Source organism: Poecile atricapillus, chromosome 2, assembly GCF_030490865.1.
Source record: "Poecile atricapillus isolate bPoeAtr1 chromosome 2, bPoeAtr1.hap1, whole genome shotgun sequence".
Taxonomy (NCBI): Eukaryota; Metazoa; Chordata; class Aves; order Passeriformes; family Paridae; genus Poecile; species Poecile atricapillus.
This window is the reverse complement of record NC_081250.1, coordinates 5,141,224-5,155,152: the sequence shown is the minus strand read 5'-3', so window position 1 is coordinate 5,155,152 and position 13,929 is coordinate 5,141,224. Positions and strand designations below refer to the sequence as shown.

The window sequence follows — 13,929 nt, the reverse complement described above, 5'->3', positions numbered from 1 at the left end:
CTTCCCTGTGAAGGCTGGCCCCTGGCACGCTGCACTTACCTCGAGATGCTGTTCAGCTCTGGCTCCTCTTCACGGAGCAGCAGCTGCTGTGCTCTGAAAGGTTACACAGCCCTCAGCTGCTGCTGCTGCTGAGTCTGCAGGAGGTGATTCCTGCTGCAGAGCCAGTGTGGAACGGGGCTGTGCACCCAGCATGGAACGGGGCTGTGCCCCACCGTGGGCTGGGGCTGTGGCTCCACCATCTCAGCACCCCCCTGCCCTCATGTGGGGTGCAAAAGGCAGGCATTGGGGCACAGGGAGACCTCCTGCCTCACTGGGATTGCTCTGTCTGAGCCATTACAGTCCTTGCTATAAATCAAAACCCACAAAAGGGGTGGCAAACGTCATGGTGGTGGTGACAGTGCCTCAGGTCTCGTCTGGCGGGCAGTGCTGGGCTAAGCTGGCCTCATGCCCCTGCATGAAGGCACATCTCACTTTTGGGACACTCCATCAGGGGTATGAACATCTCCTAAATCTGCAGTGCTCACAGTCCTGGAGGACAAAACATTCAGGTTCACACGGTGCCCCACTAACCCTGCAAAGGTCTTAGGGAGCCAGACACCCCCACAACATAACCTGTCCCCAGTGCAGCAGGATGGGTGGTTTGGGGTTTGATGCACCTCACCCCACATGAAGGTTATTTTCCCCCATCATCCTGTAAAACTGAGGAGCTGCATTTATGTTTCTGTCCCTTAACTTTCCCCAAAGAGTAAAGATGAAGATGTAAGTGATAGTGCACGCACAGATACACTTATTAACACAATGTCTATGTGGTGGTGACATCTGTGGTTGGTAGAAACCTCTGTGAGACAGCAAGATAACAGGTGATTGACACCTCACTTAACAAGAGACAGAGGGACAAATGGAGATGAACACTCTTCTGTTGAGGCTGAAGTACTCACAAACTCATAGGAAATGGAAGCAGCTTGGCCAGTCCAGCTTAAACCCAACCATGCTGCAATTCAGAGAGGATTAAGGAAGGGAAATAAACCTGAGTCCATTTGGTTTCCATTCTGGTTTTTGAGTTCCTAAATATTTGCACATACAGGATTTGCTCCTAAACTGTGGCAGCTGCAAAAACGAGTTCTCTCTTCCAAGCAAAAGCCGAGATTGCCACGTAATGACACGACCCCAGGAGACAGAGTGCTGAGGAAAGGACCAAAACTGTGGCAGTGTGCACATGCGTGTCCAGACATGGGATTTAGGGGAAGGCTTTGGTAAGCCAGCACTGACTACATGCAGTCTGGAGTGCAATGAAAAGAACAGGCTTTTTGTTTCATAAAACACTATTTATTTTATTTTATTTTTGAAATTAATCTACTCAAGGCAACAGAAAGAAAAAAGGTGGCAAGAATAGTATAAAAACTGAGGTTGAGTTTAATTCAGGAAGTTAATGTTGGAGGAAGCCTGAAGCAGCTTTTCAGGGCTCAGCTTCTGCCCACAGGTGTGATTTTCTGTTCATCCATGGACCTGAGGAATCCCTGCCCTGCCTGAGGTGCAGTCAAGGTTTTATCATGCACACTTGGAGAACACCAGAGCTTCAACTCCACAGAGAAACACTGCAGGGGAGAAATAGTTCTTGAAGTCAAGCATTATAATTTACTAACAGGTTTATTAAAATCTTATTAGAAGATTATTTTTTAAAGTCCATTTTACACAGCTGTTGTCCTTCTGCTGCTGTCTAATCCAGGAAAATCTCAGTGAATGAGTCATTTGCACTTACTATCTATTACACCCTCTTATTATAAGCCTGAGTGTGTTTGCATTTGCTTCAAATAATATCACTAGAGCCACAGTGGTGCCATAAAATCTCCCACATCTCCCCTTTTGGAGTCTCTTTTGCTGCTGGAAGAGAGGTGTTGCCTCACCCAAAGGTTTCATGGGGTGGTTTCAGGGTGCAGAAGGACTCAGGAAGAATTTTGTTTGGGAATAACCTATAACTTCACTCCCCCAGTCCTGATCTTTTAGTGCCAGTCTTCTAATGTGTGCCTTTTGGGTTTGGTAGGTCACAGACATGTTGTGGAGGGTCAAGGATCTGCAAGGTACATTCCTGCTTCCTAAGGACCTCAAGCACCAAATATTTGTGCATCATGACAAGGAGGACATCTGGCAGGGATCATCAGGGATGTCTGAGGGCCACATTGGGTTGTTTTGCTTGTTTTTGATATCTGAAGGCTGTTGAGTATTAAATGTGGCCTCCAGGATGGGACCCTGCATGGCTGCCTTGTTTGGCTCCAGGAGATGATGTTCCAACTTTCCATGACCACTGAAAAGAGGGTGAAGGAGAACCCAATGCAAGAACATCAATTTCTGGAGCAGTGTTGGTTAGCAGAAGGTGCAAACACTGCCATAATAATAAATATGATATTGATAGGAACAGAGTGTGGCTTGGTCACAGCTTTCATTCCCAGCTGTGCCCTCTCCCTTTACCAGTTGTGAGTCTCACCAGCACTTTGTGATGCAGCCCCAGAAATGCCCAAACATTCCCTCAGCCCATCCTCATCCTCCTCTTACCCACCCAGGAGGACTGAGAGGGATCAGGGACAGGGGTGGAAGCTGCCCTCTCATCAGATGGTCTCTCCCAGGTTGTGCAAACCATGGTCTCCTGACATCCCAAAGCAGCCCTTTCCTCTGGGTCATTTGGCCAGAAGTCAAGGGAACAGTATTGCTCTGAATATAACTACAGGAGGGGAAAAAAAAATTATATTAAAGGTTTAAAAATCACTTGCTGCAGGGGATGTTTCCATTGGCAAAGTCGCCAGAACCAGTACAAATGATTCAAAACATTTTGTTAAATGAAATTCTCAGATGATGTCAGAGCTGAGGCTGCTTTAGCAAAACCAAAAGAGAAGGAAGGTTGAAACCAAAAAGGAGGTAAAAAAATTATACCATTTGACAGGGAGGGATTAGGAGCTTAAAATTATTTTTATAGGCTATCCAAATATTTGAAAGCTTGGAAGTTCATAGTTCCAGTGCTTTAGCTCAGCTCTAGAGCCCTGCCAGGCTCTTAGTGCAAGTCACACAATGCAGCCAGCTGGGCTGGACTCACTAAACACACAAAGCCTATTTTCTGCTATCCAGCCCTGGCTCCCATTTCCTATAGGCTCACCAACAAATCCCACCACCTTTGCTTGCCTCGGTTTCCTCCTCTGTCCAATGCAGAGATTTCTATTCTCTGCTATAGAGTGCTTTGAGTTTTGGCACTGAGAAGAGGAGGGAAGCATTTCCTCCTGTGTGGGTCCCAGCAAAAGAGCAGACTGATCACTCAAAAACAAGCAGCAGCTCTTTGTGTGACTTTTTTTATTTACACCACCCATTTCTGTAGGACACAGAAAGCCCAGGATGAGGCTGCTGAAATTCTGTTTTCTTTCATGCCTGACACCTGCCTGCTTCTCCAGGACCGTGCAAAATAATCATGTCTTTGTCACAGCTCGGCTAACCCACTTCATCTTTATTGATTAATAGGTCATAATCCTATTTTAGTGAAAACATAACATGCCCATGGCCAGAGGATTCAGGTATCACCGACATGGAGATTACAGCCTCTTAGTCTGAACGCAGAGAGTGAGATGGACTGTCAGAACAAGAGCACTTGTTAAGAGGAAAATCAATAGCGAGCTATTTGGGGAGGGAGAAAAACAAATCCCCACCACCACAACTGCATTAAACATAGGCTGCAGTGCTCCAGCTTTGTATAAACCCAAATTAAACGTGACCATAATAAACTGTTTACTTTCTTTGGGTTTACCCAGTAGAATGGAGATTCCAGTTTGCTGTAACGCCTGTGCCAGTGCAAGTGTTGGGTGTAGTGTGTGGGGATATGGTTGCTGTTACCAAGTTTTGCTGGAAAATACTTCAATATTTTCCCCTCCCTCCTTTGGAATTGTAGCTAACTGTAAAGTACTGGAGCTGTAGCCTTGATTGGTTACATCCTCACTGAGGAGTCAGTTGCTCGTGACAGTTTGGAGATGGGGAGATGGTGTGTCCTGCCTTTTCCCTTCTTTTACCTTTCCCCTCTTTCACTTTGTTAAAATCCCAAACTGGGACTGAAGGGATTCATGCCAATCTTCATGTCTTTGGTGCCCAGGCAGTGCTTACCTTCTCATCCCCCACCATTTGCCAGCTTTCCAGGGTCTGCTTGTTATTGCATGAGCACCCAGCCTGGAGCATCAGGGAGGGATCAAAATCCTGCAGGCAGCCCACGATCCACAGAGTGCTGGTTTCGCCCCTGGCTTTCAGGCAATGCTTTTGCTCTTGAGTTTCCTAGCAAGGGTGCATTTAAGAACGGGTGACCCCGCAGCTTTGCTCCCTCTCTGGAGCCAGAGAGACACAGATTTAACTGTAAATAATGAAAAAGAACTAGATTTCCTTTGTTACGCAGCTCATTGAATGAGGTTTCCCACATCTGTAGAAGTCACCACATCTTTTATGAGATTTGACTGTCAGCAAGATGTTATGAATCCCAGATGTTAAAATATGGATTTATTTATAACTCAGAGCCTATAATAGAGCACTCAAAAAGATTACATCCAGCCCCCCTCCTCAAAAGATCTTCCTGAAATAAAAGCCTTAGCTTTTATTATTTTAAAATTATTATTGCCATATGATTTATCTTGGGTATTACCTCATTAAATGTCCTTTAATTACTGTGGCTTTAGGGCTGGTGAGCATTTGGCTTCGGGGAGCATTGGACAAGGAGAGCTCAGCACCAGCTCTCCCATCCTGAGTGAGGCTGTTGCTGCTTGGAGCTGAAGGGCAGCGTGGGCAGAGGGGTGGCACGGGGGAAATTCAGCCCCAGGAGTTCCTTGGCAAGGCACAACAAAGGCACAGCCAGCTCCGGGCACCTGCAAAACTTGGAGCTGGAGGTGTTTGGTATCCATTGCAGCCCCAAGGAAATGCTCTGGTCAATAAAAAAGCAGCTCCTCACAGCTGGTGACCATTATGCCGAACACAGCGTAGGACATGCCACAGCTGCTATGCTGCCGGAAGATGGAAATGTTTTTGGAACCGCTTTTGGAGCATTTGTTCCATTAATGCTCTCTCCCTCCCTCCTCCTACCCCTTGCTTTTCAAATTGCTGCAAGAAAAACCTGCAAGTGGGAGAGGAGGGGCCCTCCATGGGCACAGGCTGTGTTGAGGGCTGGGGTGCAAATCTTGCTCTGAATTAATTCTCCAGCAGCAGCTCGGGCCCCGAAGGGAGCTTGTGGTGCTGAGAGCTGTGCACTGTCACACAGCAAGAGACACTCTGCCACATCCTCCCTGCTCCCTCCTTGCCATCCTCCCTGCTCCCTCCTTGCCATCCTCCCTGCTCCCTCCTTGCCATCCTCCCTGCTCCCTCCTTGCCATCCTCCCTGCTCCCTCCTTGCCATCCTCTCTGCTCCCTCACACCTCCCCTGCCATGGCATCCCTGCTCCCTTCCCATTCAAGGACCCAAGATTTTGGAAACCTGGTCTTCCATTCCCTTCCTTTTCTTTTTTGAAGCTAGATCATCTCCTGAGGCTAGATCATCTGCATCTCCAGTTAGGAGAGTGGATCCAGGTCAGAGATGGCAGAGAGCATCTGGCCAAGTGTGACCATGCCATCAACCCCTTGGGTGCCACCACTGCAGCCTTTAAGGATCAAACCCACTGTCCACACTGCAAAGGTGTTCCACCTCTTAGAACATTTCCAGCCCCTTCCAGCTCGCAAGTGATGGGCTGGAGCAAGGCTGGTGCCTGGAATCCCAAGGTCTCCAGGCCAGCTGGACAGGCAGGAAGCACACAACCCATGAGCCCTGCTGAGCTCAGCTCTGCTCTCCTCACCAGCTCCATGTTTCACTATAGATGTGGTTCCTCTCTACAGTCTTCTTCCCTGGGCTGAGGCAGTTTGCTGTTTTAAAGGCAAGGTGGGAAGGAGGATGCCTTGAAATCCTGCTTGGAGGTGGGGTTGTTGCACTTTGGGATCTGCAGAGCTGGAAACCTGAACCTTATCTGCACCACACCAGCGATGAGCTGAGGGAAAGGCAGGAAATTGGCTGTCAGTGCTGACACTACACAAATCTCACAGCGCTGTGAGGAGGAGCAGCAAGTGGGCAACTGGGAGAAACTACCTGGGATTGGCACTCCCTGGCTCCTGGGATATGGTACAGAGAGGACCAGAGCTCTGTCTGGTGTAAATCAGCACAGCTCCTGAAGAGAAAAATCTTTGATGGGAGTTTATGGGACACTCACCAGCTTGTAAATATTTTTCTGGCGTATCAATTTGTGTGTCATGAGATTTAAAACCTTCATCACCCTAACGTTTCCCATCCTGCAGAGAGCTCTGATCTGAATATGATATGCACTCAAGAAGGTTTGCCAGGAGTGTGATGTTACAAAACTTGTGAAATGCCTCGCTTAACCACAATATTATGCATTTTCCAAGGCACATACCTATCTATTACAAGGTCTTTCAGATGGAGCTATAGACAGCCTGTGGGTCATGAGATCCTGACCTTGGTGTGTTTTTACTCCCTTCTTCTCATGAATTAACTCCTGAACTATTGACTCTCTGTTGAATGGATAGCAGAGTTCAGCCACATTTTACATACAGGCTGCTTTTCCATCCTGTATCTCAACAACTGCAAACCCCAAGGACAAGTAAATACTTCAACCTCAGCCATTAAATTGATGTGTTGCAAAATGAACAAAATGGGTTTAGTAACTTACAAAGTAGATACCATCAAGTCCATAATGAGCCAGAGCTGAGTTTTCCTGCCCCTCAGCAGTGAGGCTGGGAGAGTTGGGAGCAGATCACCCCTTTGCAGTTTATGCCTTATACCTTTTTCACTGGAAGCAAAATCCACCTGTGGTCATGTCAGATCTCAGCTTCATGAGCCCCCCTGAAAGGAAAAGATTGACTTAAGAATCACAAGTTTTTCATTTTTTTCATGGAAAATCTTTGACTTTTCAAGTTCTGCTCATGCCTTCTGGTTTCTCAATCTGCAGATGACTCCCTGGTAGGTTAAGGAGCTTTCCTCCACATTCAGAAAGGCCAAAAAAATCATCAATAAAACATAAAGTTCCCAAGATCTTGTGAAGCACAAAAAAAAGCAGTAAGAACACAAATATTATCCAAATTGCCAGTGCCTCATTAACAAATTAACTTTGCTGCTGCAGCAGGGTGCAAATGGGCATGATAAATGGGGCTACAGCTGCAGGTTGAACCCCTATTTTGTCATTAAATAAAAAAGGAGCCTAAAACCTAACATATGACACTGGCATCGTTAGAAGCCATGCAAGTTATTTCTACATTGCACATCCTACTAGACAGAGCCCTTTAAAAAATGAAAATTTAAAATCTAAAAATAAAGGGTTCCATTTTCTTAGACATCAGATGGAAAGCACAGTTTAAGGTCTGGTAAAGAAATTCTCCTTATTATCTGAAAGTTGCTTGACTAAGTATTGAAATAGCTTCATGTATTCCCAAGGCTTCCTAGCCAGCCTGGCTCTGAAAAACACCCCTCTGTGCTCCTCTGGCATTAGAGATGAAAAGTCTGAAGCTTTTCATGCTGAGTCTTCATGTCTAACTGAAAATGAAAACACAACATCCTTCTCCCCACTCCAGAATACAATAGAGGCAGTGGTGGCATATTAATAAATATTCTCACTAGAAAACACCATGAAGGAATAGCAGGCTGAGCCTCAAGGCAGAATATTTCCATCATCTTGGCAGGGCAAAGTCACTGATATGTACCCTCAGATTAAGCTGCAGAGGGGAACAGAGCGGGGCTGAACTCACCTGGTGCAACCCAGGGGAGGCAGAGAAACGTGTAGGATGGCTTTGTCTGCCTTCCCAGGTGATCTCCATCAGGTATAAACATGGCAATAACACTTCCCTGTCCCAGACAGAGCTTGTCAGGAGAGGCTGATGATAGATGAACTCAGGTCACAGCCAGGCTGTGTCCTCACGTGTCGGCACCGGGGCACCAGAGATCAAAGGGGCTCCTGCTACCCTGGGCTGGCACGCTGGTTCCTGCTTCCTCCCGGGCCTCGTGGAGGGAGGTGATGGCAGCACTTGAATGAGGCTTGGTAGTAGGTGGTCTGAACGCTCTGGTAACTCCCCAGAGCCTGGGTACAGCATCAAACACCCTCCCAAGAGCACCGAGACGCTCTCGTTCCCTGGCATCGCTTTTGGCCCATGCTCAGGCTCCCATCTGGGCACTGTTCAGGGCATTGCAAGGGTCAGGGGGTGTGACCTCATAGGCAAGACCACTCTGTGGGATGTTTGAAGGGTCAGGGAGGAGGTAACTCTGCAGATATGAGCCATGTGCTTTTATTTATCTCTAAGGCCAGGTGTGTCTGGGTCAGTGTCAGTCTGGCCCTGCTTGGTTTGGTGCTGTAGCCACAGCCAAACTCTCTGGCTGTAGTTAAAGATGGTCCCTAAAGGCTAAAAAAAACATATTAAAAGGAAAATAAGCAGCTAAATCAGCATCACATTTAGGCAAAACATCAGATATGGCTCCTAGTGCCTAAAGCCTTCTTTGAGCTATGGCCGGTCACAATGAACTCCCCTCCCCCACTAACAATCCTTAAAAACTGATGTCTTGGTTCCTTATAAAACTTCAAAGTAAGGAAATAAAAAGGAGAGAGGAATGGGGGAGGTTAATATTTCCCCAGGTTTTCTCAGCCAGCTCGGTGTCTCTGAGCGGAGATCAAGGCTCCGTGTGTTTGGGATGTCAGACACTTGCCTGGGATTTCAGCCTGCCCCAGCCACAGATGTTCTGAGTGCTCAGCCCATCCACACAGAGCATTTTCAGCAGTCTGACAAGCCTGGGATATTCATGTGCTGCATAATTTTTTCCCAGGAAATCCTATGGGAATCCTACAAAGCGGGAATAATAAAATATACATGATACATCAGTGTTCACTGAACGAATTAGCCTTTGCTGCACTTCATCTCACTTCTCGCTCTTCCTCTCTTCTGGCTGGAATCTCCTTAGGATGGGGGTGTGCTCCTGAGCCCATAATGTTTGAAGGATGCTCTGGAATTCCCAGTTTGTGGGTATATCTTGGTTGTCACCTGGCTGCACTGAAGCTGTCTGGGCTCCCTGCAGAGGGATTGGAGATTTTAATTTAAGCAAAATGGCAAAATGTGGCTCCTGTGCTTCCAGGCTGGATTCTGCACTTCAATTTCCATAAGGGCAAAGCATGCTAGGAAAAAGGGAGAAAGAACATACATGGGGCACATCAGGGAGGATGTGCTACATGAGGAGCATCTGGATTCATCTTGCAGGGTTGTTTTGAAGGTTAATTTTCATGTTTTAAGGAGCACTGACATTGAAAATGCCCTCTCAGAAGGAGAATAGAAAGTTTTAAGACACACATACAAGGCAAGGCTCACTGAGATTGGAAAGCAAACTAGAGTCCTCCCCAGCAGCAGAAGCAGTGGAAGAAATTAAAAGAAAGTAGGTTTAGACTGGCTTTCTGGAATAAATTCTTCTCTGTGAGACACTGGCACAGGGTGCCCAGAGAAGCTGTGGCTTCCCCTGGATCCCTGGAAGTGTCCAAGGCCAGGCTGGACGGGGTTTGGAGTAACCTGGGATAGTGGAAGGTGTCCCTGCAAATGGCAGAGGGCTGGAAGTAGATGATTTTTAATGTCCCTTCCAACACAAACCAGGAGATGATTCCAGGAGATGATATCCTGAGATGATAAATCTCTCATAACATGTTTCCAAGCTTTGTTTTAACATTTTGTGTGAGTTTGTTTGCATCATTTTCCCATAATGAGTCACCTATTTAATAAAATTAGTTTAGCCAGTAAATAGAAATATCTTTTTTTTTTCTACCATTCAGCTGAACTTCACTCCAAAAACATCTGAGCTGGTATTGCAATAGGTTCCCCCTCATTTCTGGATCCTGGGGTGTTCTGGTGACATGGAGAATTTCCCTTTTCTCCCGCAGCAAAGCAGCTTTGTTGGAATCACTGCTGAGAATGAGAAAATAAGATGTTTTATATGGGTATCACGTGCAAGCTACCCAGACCCTGCTTACCTAATTAAAACCACAGCAGCTTGTATTCAAATCTTGTTTGGGACTGACTGAAGAGGCTGGGAAGGCCACTCTCAATGTGCACTGTCAAGTATCCACTGTCCTTGCTCCGAGCCCAGCTGGCTGGAAAACTCCAGGGCTCTTGAGGCAGTGCTGTCAAGCAGACATGTGCTGTGACAGAAAAATAGGTCAGAGTCATCATGCTGTGGTCTGATTCCCAGTGTGTAGCCAAAGGCATTTCTGTGACTGAGTCTTTAAATACAGGGGAAAAAAAAAAATGGGGATGAACCTTGGGGATGCTGCAATAAGCACCGTGACATTTTGGCAGCACAGGAGTCCTTTGGTCACAGGGCCTCCTGGAAACAGCCAAACATCCCAGGAATGGCTGTGGGGAAGTGCCTGGAGCATTTTAGCCAAGACTGAGCTCTTGGACACGAAGGAGAGCTCTTCAAAGGCACAAAAGGAAACCTAACTCCTCTTGAATTTCATGCTTTGGAAAATCTACCTAGCCATAGTATTTTTTTTTTGCTTGACAGGCAAACTTAGGCTCGGGTTTCTCCTTTTTAAAATAAGCTTGACAAACTAATTAATTAAAAAAATCCAGCTATCATGTTCTGCTCTTGCATGTGACACAGTAACCATTAAGGCATTAGGAGATAAATTTATCTGAGCTCAGAGGGAGGAAGTTCCAGGTGGTACCTGGTTTACATTAAATAGTAGGTCAACCTGGTAAAGCATGAAGTTAAGCACACAAGTAAGTCTCACCAGGACTAGGGAAAACATTTATGTGATTAAATATGTCATTATGTGATGACTCAGTAGAGCCAGGCTAGAGGACACGGCAGAAATACTCCAGATTTATTCCCTCTATTCTTCCGTTTGGATGAACACATCCAGGGGTTCAGGCACACCACGGAATCCAGGTAAATCCTGCAGAACCTGAAAGGCAGAATGACAAAACACAGTGGAGACAATGTCCATGACCTGGCAGATAAAGACTGACCTGCAGAAGAACTGATTTAGCTGTGAATTTTCCATCAGGTGATTGCTTGGATCCTGGCTTTCCAGCCCAGGTCTAAGGCAGAGTAGGTTACTTCATGGTCCCTTAGGTATCTCCTGGAATCTGGGCAAATATAAACCTAATAGATTTACATTTTATTTAGGTTTATTTATTGTATGGCCTGGAGGAAATAATTCTTGGGTTTATCATTTAAATGTATATAATTTAGGAAAAAAAGAAAAACATGGGATTAAAAAAAAAAAATTCTATAGATGGAAAATCAAATACAAACCCTAGAAATTTGTTTTTGGTATTGACAGTTCTTATTGTTGGAAAAAGAAAAAAACAAATAAATAAATATTGTTTCTAATACAAATTTGTCCATCTCAATTTTTTGATGTCCGATTTTATTATGCCCCTGTCAGAATATCCTCCTGTCATCTTTTGATGTCTTACCAGAATCAAGCCACCCCTTAGCTGTCTCCTTGCTTTCCTATACATCTTGAGGGCCCTTTAAGCCTTTCAGTGCAAGCCAGATATATTTTTAAATCCCTTCATCAGTCCTGTGACTCCCTCCAATTTATTAACACTTCTTCAATTTGCCCTCTAAAAACCCCTGGAAGGTATTCTCCAAAATTTTTGCATCCTGGGAAGCTGTGCTGCACAGTAAATGTGAACAGAAAATCTTCATTTCTCAAAAGATAGATGTACAATATATATTAAATATTGATTGCCTGCAATGAGCACAGCAACCAATCCAGGGTGCCACTACCCCAGTCTCTTCTTTCTCTGGCAGTTCCCAGGTTTCCCCATCATTTGCAGACAGTAATAACATGTTTTTCTACAGAATATCAGTAAAAGAGGTTGAAGTATAAGACCCAAACAGCTCTGCAAAACACCACTAGAAGCACAGGAGCTCAATGAGCTGTCTCCTGTTGCAATTAGAGTTTGAGATCTATCAAATGTCCAGTTCTTAACAGATTTTACGTATGCCAAGTGGATTTAATCAGCTTAAAATACCTTGTGCTACTGATACCTTTATAAAGTGCCAACTCTATTAGCACTGTTGTCCCTATCAACAAGGAAAAGGTAAGTTTACTTTGACAGGATCTCCTTTCCATGAACCGGTGCTGATTGGTATTGACTACATTAGTGTCTTTATTAATCTGGTACATTTGAACTGATGTACTTATCAGCGGTTTATTATTGTGCTACAATTGATACAGTCTCCAATTGTAACTCGCAGACACTCTGGAAATAATGAAATTCAATACTAATAGCCCTCAGGCATCTTGGTGAAAATCCTGGGGTTCAAGTTATCCATTTAGCTTGAGTCACTTACTGCTTAATGACCACAACAAGTATTGGTGGAGCAGAGGTATTTAATTTTCAACACACAATAAGACTCTGTCACTGGGCTGTTTCACCCATGCAGCACAGAGGCAGTCACCAAACAATTATTCCCTCTGTCCTTTTGCCTCTTTCATCAATATTCTACAATTTCTTACTTCTCCTTTTTACTTATTGTTAAAATAACCTCTTTTTTCCTCTGAGTGTTTGACTCTGTCAGTGGTCACCCAGACATCACCCTTTAGGCAGTGCATATGCATTTTGAGGCAAAGGCAAAGTACGCTTCACTGAACTTGTAATCATCAGTCACATTTTTCCTTAAATTATTTCTTTTAATTTTTTTGGCCTGTAACTGGTATCAGCCCTAGGATGATGGTCATTTTTAGCAGCTCAGTGTGCAGGTAATGTGCCCACACGTGTGTGTGTGTGTGTGTGTATGTGCATGTGGATTTTCTCCTCAATCTGCTGCTTGTTGTGTGCACATTAGACAATCTGCATACTCCCACTTCAATCCCTGCTTCTGTTTGATTCAGGCAGTAAAGGAGTAGCTGGAGATGTCCTAGGAAGATAAAGGAACTGGGCTCAGGAGCTGTAAAAGCCAAACATCTGCTGGAAAGCAGGACACTCCCCCCATGGCAGAAGCTGGTGCTGGATATCTGCCAGCTCCTCCTGCTTTCCCACACCAGGATTTTTCCAGCTGTCCCTGCAGCAGCAGCAGCAGCAACAACTTTAACCTGGAGGAGAGCAGGACTCAGAGGGTATTCCCCCCATTCCCATCTGCTGCTGGGAACTTCTTACAACTCCTTAAAGCAACTTTGATCTTAGAATTGATATTCCTATAAATATATACTCCTATACATATTCCTCTTTCCCTTACCTGATGAATAAAATACTTGTTCCCTGACTGAGAAATCATCTTACTTCCGTGGAGGGGGAGTTTCAGAAGTAGACCAGGTTAATTACAGGTATGACCTAAAGGTTCAAGGTGCACTGGCATGGTTTCAAGAGTCAGTACAAAGGAACATCCTTCCTTTGGAAAAATCAGTGCTGGGCTGGCCAGTGTTGAATAAAAACCTCATCTGTGCAACATACCTGAAGGTAACCACTCACCTGGGGCCAGTGGGATCCCTCTCCACACAGCTCCTGTAGCTGACCTACAGGTAGTGCAGCAACAAATTTAAATGAAGTGGCTACATTTATTTTTTTATTTTTTTTGTCTGTGAGCTGAATCTCATCCTTGTTCACAGCCACAGTTTACCCTTGAATTGTCATATCTACACCCTGTTATTCTGAGTACAGCCTTTCAAAGATCTCTGCTCACCAAAGGCATCTCACCACCACCTTGGTGTCCTCTTCCCTTCTCCTGCTTTCCATGGGTTCCCAGTTCCTGTTTGTTTTGGAACAACCCACATTTCTCAGATGTGCCAGACCAGCCCTGTGATTTCAGCTGGGCTTGGGTCCATGTGTATGGGACACCTGAGCTGGCATTGCTTGAGCTTCACCAAATACCTTGGCCTTAGGGGGCTCCAAGCATCGA

General features: G+C 45.4%; 1 long non-coding RNA gene across 1 annotated transcript; it reads right to left on the bottom strand.

Moving 5' to 3' along the window:
• Nucleotides 1–10,069: 10,069 nt before the first annotated feature.
• On the bottom strand, nucleotides 10,070–13,657 carry LOC131576573 (uncharacterized). The gene is made up of 3 exons (XR_009277008.1): nucleotides 13,503–13,657; nucleotides 10,808–10,981; nucleotides 10,070–10,213 (listed from the first exon to the last, which is right to left on the bottom strand). It is a non-coding gene; the product is annotated as an uncharacterized LOC131576573 (long non-coding RNA).
• Nucleotides 13,658–13,929: the final 272 nt, after the last annotated feature.